The sequence below is a fragment of the Misgurnus anguillicaudatus genome, chromosome 21, assembly GCF_027580225.2.
Source record: "Misgurnus anguillicaudatus chromosome 21, ASM2758022v2, whole genome shotgun sequence".
NCBI lineage: Eukaryota > Metazoa > Chordata > Actinopteri > Cypriniformes > Cobitidae > Misgurnus > Misgurnus anguillicaudatus.
Window position 1 is genome coordinate 12,367,545 of NC_073357.2, and position 6,019 is coordinate 12,373,563.

General features: G+C 35.5%; 1 long non-coding RNA gene across 3 annotated transcripts; it reads left to right on the forward strand.

Moving 5' to 3' along the window:
• Nucleotides 1-273: 273 nt before the first annotated feature.
• LOC141353151 (uncharacterized) lies at nucleotides 274-2,572 on the forward strand. Of its 3 annotated transcripts, none has more exons than XR_012360179.1 (4): nucleotides 274-637; nucleotides 1,371-1,408; nucleotides 1,487-1,750; nucleotides 1,834-2,570. It is a non-coding gene; the product is annotated as an uncharacterized lncRNA (long non-coding RNA). The 3 variants fall into 3 exon arrangements; XR_012360178.1 differs by having other exon boundaries at nucleotides 467-506; nucleotides 584-637; nucleotides 1,487-2,572; XR_012360177.1 differs by having other exon boundaries at nucleotides 1,487-2,571.
• The last annotated feature ends 3,447 nt before the right edge of the window (nucleotides 2,573-6,019 follow it).

The window sequence follows — 6,019 nt, forward strand, 5'->3', positions numbered from 1 at the left end:
CAAACTTGCTCGTATAACTACTCGTCTTAAATAGGAAAAACGTTGATGTGTTTGGTCACTTCTAACTTTATCTCTAAATGGTACAATTGAATGAATGGGGCTAAGCTAAATGCTATCAAAGCGTCGCAGCGCGCTCCAGCGCTTATGTGCACGCACACAGATGATAGAGGGATGTATCAACAGTTCTTAGTTAAGGTAATAACATATTTTAATATTGAAAATGAGTAGACTATTCCTTTAACTAAGAATTGTTGATACATCCCTTTCATGTTTACAGGTTAGTGTTAATCTAACAGCTTTTTTCGTGCAACTGTTATTCTGAATTATTCTAGATTATATTTATGTAAAACAACTTCAGCAGTGTTTTAGAAAAATGTGTTCTCTCTGTAGTTGGTGACCTAAAGTGGTGGGGGGGCCTGCAGTAACTCATAGCCCCGGGGCCCAGTGAGCTCTTAATGCGGCCCTGACTGCATGTTATTCTGGGACAGAAGTTTGACTTCACTGAAGTTAGTATTTATTTTTGTAGCTATATGCATTTTAATATAATTGAAAATTGTACTAATTCATTACTTTATGTACACAGCTAAACATGAAGAACATAGGAAAATGGTGGTGTGCCATCTTGCTTGAAAATTAAGTACGTGTGAAAAAATTAGCTGTACTTTTAACGTGGTGTTTTAAGAAACTCTTAAAGAAGTGAAGAAATCTTGTTTATTCTGTAAACTGTTTTGGGAAGACATGGAACGGAATGATTTAGTGACTCGCTCATAACACTATTTCAGTGATGATAAAAATCAGCAGGTGTAAACACTCCTTGCTCTATCAAACTCCTTTAATAGCTTTTCTTAATACTATTAGGGGTTGGCAAGATTTTGAAATGTTTTTGTATTCAAATGTTGTTGTATTCATTGGTGAATAATTTAAAATTGGACCATTAATTAGATTTTTTTTCTATATTTACAAAAGTCTTTACTGTAATTTGTAATCAATGTAATGCATCCTTGCATTTAATTAATTTTGATACTGAACTTGTTCTATTTCTTACTTTATTTGTTTTTGTTGCATGACAATCAAATTGTGGAAGGCATGGGAGAAAGAGAAAATGAGCTGTTGTAGCTGGTATTGTCAGCTTTTTATATTTTGCTCATATTTTTTGTCAAATTAAAAATTAATGGATAATTTTATCACGTTTTTATTCTAATTCTCTTTCAGAAGAAGAAGAATTCTCTGCACTCCCTGAAACCTATGGGAAGAAAAAACTGAACTTGCATATGAAACTAAGAACTTTGATATAAAACAAAATACATATATTTTGCTGGGTTTCAAATTATGTAACTACAATATCGGTATTTTAATTTACTTCATTTTAGCAGACCAAACCCCAGTTGTGCCCTCTGTTTTTAGCAAGGTATGCATAATCAATTTCAATGATGATTTAAAATGTGTATCATAGAACAATTTTAATCCACTTATATTTTTCTTTAAGGATGAGCTGTTAAAAGATGATGACCCTCCATCATGCTTCATCTTCAAGGTAGTTGAATGTTATATAATGTGCTTTTAAAAAAAATTTAACGGCCTGTGCTAACTTTTCAGTTATCAGGAGCGTTGCTGAAGAACATACTTCTTGAAGTTGTTGTTCAAGAAGAAGATGCTGCCTACACAACCCTGTCATTGGCTTGCTCAAGGTTCAGGGACATAGTTGGGGATGACAAGTTCAAGAATCAGGCACACTTCTTATGGCTAGAAAGTAAATATTGACATTAAAAAATAAAATGCATAACAAGAACATCATTGATAATGTTAAATGTTATGTGAATTTTTTCACCTCAGGTGTTACATGCTGGAAAAAAGTAATCTCACTACAAACAGCTCTTCTGGAAGATGTACTCATTCTCCACTTGTTTGGAGTGTGGGTTTGAGTACAAATGCTGCACACCTGGTACTTTTTGTGTAAATTGGTGATGAATAAACTAGTTGTTAGTCTAAAGGAAAACTAAAAATCTAATTTACTTATATCATCCCTTGGAGTTTAAAAGTTCTGGACACCATTCACTTGCATGGCATGGACCTACAGAGCTGAGAAATTATTCCTAATGTTTGTAAATGTTCACTGTCAACTATAAACCCTAGTTCTTATTGTGCTTCTTGTGTATCCATCAGGTTATGCTGGGAAGGGAAAGCGAGGTGAGCTCCAGGGAATATATTCAAAAACCTTCCACCCTGGATTTTGCAGATTTGACTGCATGCAGATCAGTTCTAATGAGCTGATATAGTTTCCTTACAAAGACTAAAAATAATAAAATAAAATAAACACTTTTGCAATCAATTCTGAGTGACTTGTACATGATTTTATTCATTGAAAAAAATTATTTAAATGTAATATATGTGTAACACGTTCAGAAAAACATTAGTCTGCTATTTAAAAAAATAATGCAGTAAATATGGATGGTAACTTTATTTTACATTAGCCACATGTTTTTCATGTATTTACACATTCACTTCACTAAGTCCAGTTGCATCACATTTTAATATGTTCATTTACTTGATATTGTAGAATATGGAGCTTCAGAAATGTGCCTGAATAAGGCCTACAGCCTGATGAATTTAAAACGCCATCACTTTAAGTGTAAAAAAGGTGTAAAAACGTGACCTCATCATTGACAGTGAGTGGTATTGCACACACACAATAATAACAAAGCTGTAAGAAATCAGACCATGATGAGAAACGTGATATTTGATCGTTTATTTTCATTAGTCTCGCTACTTCCTGCCATTCTCATTCACCGCCGTCCCATTTGCGGCGTAAACTCCTCCTACTTGCACATTTCTGAAATCCCTCCTACTTGCGGCATAAGCTCCTCCCACTTGCAGTCTCCAGGCTGCAGCGATACATACATGGAAAAGTCCGCTCCCCTTCTCCCTCTCATAATGGGAGAGGGAGGGTGTTAATGCGCCGAGTCGAAGTACTCCCAAAAGTGCTATTACGCCATAAAATATAGTTCCTCTTTTAAATCCGCTTAGAAAAGCGCTACGTTTTATTTTGTACCACCAAACTTGCTCGTATAACTGCTCGTCTTAAATAGGAAAAACGTTGATGTGTTTGGTCACATTTTCACACATCTGATCCGGTGAGGCGTCAGCCATTCTCATCAAATGCATACACACAGCAGCGCGATTATCGTGCAATACATAATTATGCCAAAATCCGTGAAGGACTGGAGTATCATATGATCGCAAAATTGGCGTATATATAGCACTATAATCACACTGCGTGTTATTTGTATGCATTTCATGAAAATGGACATACACAGTGACCAGTCACTTACTTTTGCAGCGGGCACACTGGCAGAGCAGACCTTCAGCCTTTGTGGCATATTTGTAAGTGGTCCTCATTTGTAACGCTGATTTGTGAGTAGGGCTGTGACCGTACGGAATTTTATTTTACCGTGGTGAAGAAGCAACAGAATCACGCGGTTAGACTGTTAGCACAACAACCCACCCCATATTATTAAAACAACAAATTATATTAGCAATAACAATGTGAAATAATATGCATTTCTATATGTTAACTTTTGTTTTTTATATCTTTTGAATATACTATAATTTATAGACCTTTTATGTCATCGTTTATAACCCATTTTATACAATACATTTCATAGAATAACAACCTGAAAACCTGCAGAAAGAACATGCAGAGTTTAAGATTGTTTCTGATGAGTTGTGCAAAACCTGATTCCTATTTCTTTAGACATTCATTTTCGGTAAACTCTCCGTGAATAGAAACACACTTCTCCAAACATGTTGAAACTCTTAATAATTTATTGTACAAAAAAATGGGTTACAAACAATGACAAAAACTGTTCCATAATTGATATTAAACTCAAAAGATATCGAAAATAAATATTATTTAAGGTTATTATTGTTATAGTATGTTTAATTAGATTTTCTCAAAGTGGATACAAAACGAAATCGACAATTGCATCATTACGTAAATAACTGCGCAAAACTTATGGATACTCCAATCATTGCTTTCAGAAATTCGCTTACAGTAGCTCCAGATATAAGCACAGCATTCAACCAAATAACGAGTTGTGCTGTCAGTATACGCGCTTCTGCCTTCATAACGATAGTTGTCATGTTTGCCCATTACAGTTTTAAATTATTATTATGCTATCATTATCATCACCAGCACAGTGCCTGCTTCTCCTTGAATGAGAAAGCTTAATATGCGCGTGGCTCGGACTCCTTGCACATGAACTTTCATGGGCATGGCTCTGACATTTCCTTGCACAGATGTTGTTATTCGCGCAGGGGTTTAAAACCAGGGAGTGAGTTGGTACAATTCAAGAAATCAGAGCACTTGGGCATGACGCGCTTTATAAGGTTGCGGCCGTGACATCACCGCAGCTGGCATCTTATTACAGCAGTGATGCAGTATTACTGTGATATCGTCACAGCCCTTATGTGCGTAGCTCGTCTTCCACGCTGTGAAATGCGAGTCCGAGAGACTTGCATTTCACAGAGGACGCAAGTTCTGATACTTGTACAGACAACACTTTTTTATAGGCTAAATAAACAGATAATGTTCATTTAAAAGTAAGTGACTGGTCGGTGTATCAGCTCGTTAAACTGACGCCCCACCGGACCAGATGTGCGAAAATACGCACATATATAACAGCGGACAAGCCACTTTTTATTGTTTGTTCCTCCTTTGAAATGTAAACAATGTACGCGAATCTCATCCACGCGTCAGCTCCTACACTGCCCAGCTCCATGCACAGAGACACCAGACGCACATTTCACCGGGACAGCGCCACCCGGCACTCGTGGGCCAGTACAAGCGACACAGTAGCCTATCTGTACAGATGTGAAGCTAAGATTCATCCAAACATTCGCTAAGTTTGTCTAAATGGGCCTAAAAGTCGCTAGATGTAGCAATAAAGTCGCTGAGTTGGCAACGCTGCTTCAGCCAATCCCCTTTTTTTAAGCAAGTAAACGCCACCCATTGATTAACATTGAATTTGCATACAAGTTGAAAATGAAAATGAAAACGAAAAAGAAAATAAAAACAACTAATTTAAACAGAACATAAAATTAAAACTGAACTTTACATTTTAATTTTGTCCCTATTATTGCTTGGGCATGAATAAAAAGCCTTTAAAAAAAATTATTTACAGATTCCTTTTCAAGCTTGACTTTTTATTTTAATATTGTCAGTCTTGACTCAAGATTATATTGAAAATGAAATGTCAAATCATCAATTTCATTTTCTTTTTTAATTTGGCCGGAATGATGCTTCATCAAGTTAAAAATGAAAATGAAATAATGTTTTAATTTTTATTTTAGCATTTAATTTTCAAATTTGGGACATATTTTGCGATTTTATTTTTTATTTTATAATTTAATTAATTATTTTATAATTTAATTAATAATTTAAAAAAGACCAAAAAAACCTTCCATAGTTTATTGGCGCATATTACTAATGCGCTCTTTAAATAACAAAAAACATACTGCGCCATTGACTTTAGACCAGGTTTTTATTGGTCAATGGCGTAGTCTCTTTTAGTTGCCTCAAAATAACAACGCGCCAACAATGCTGCCAAGCTTTATATGCATGCAATGATATTGTCACATTTTACTTATTGCATCACAACTTGGTCTTTAGCAGCCAACTCTGCGTTACAGCCGCTCCAAAGCTTGTATAAACAGGCACTTCAAATTTTAGACAAAAAACCTGTTTCACACCACTACTGTAATATTGTGAAGAAATATAGGCTACTAACGTTTGAAAATTTTATTTTGTTTTTGAATGTTAGTTTAGTATATAAAATTTTTCATGATTTGGCACCACAGCCCCTGAGAATGTTTGTAAAATCGTGTGAAGAGGTAGGAATTAAAACAACGCGAGCCACCTCTAGAGGAGACTGATATGTTAAATTTAGGTCCTCTACCTTTGGACAGAATTGCTTCAGTGAAAGCAGCAGGGATGTGGAACTCGTTACCTTTAACTATGCGA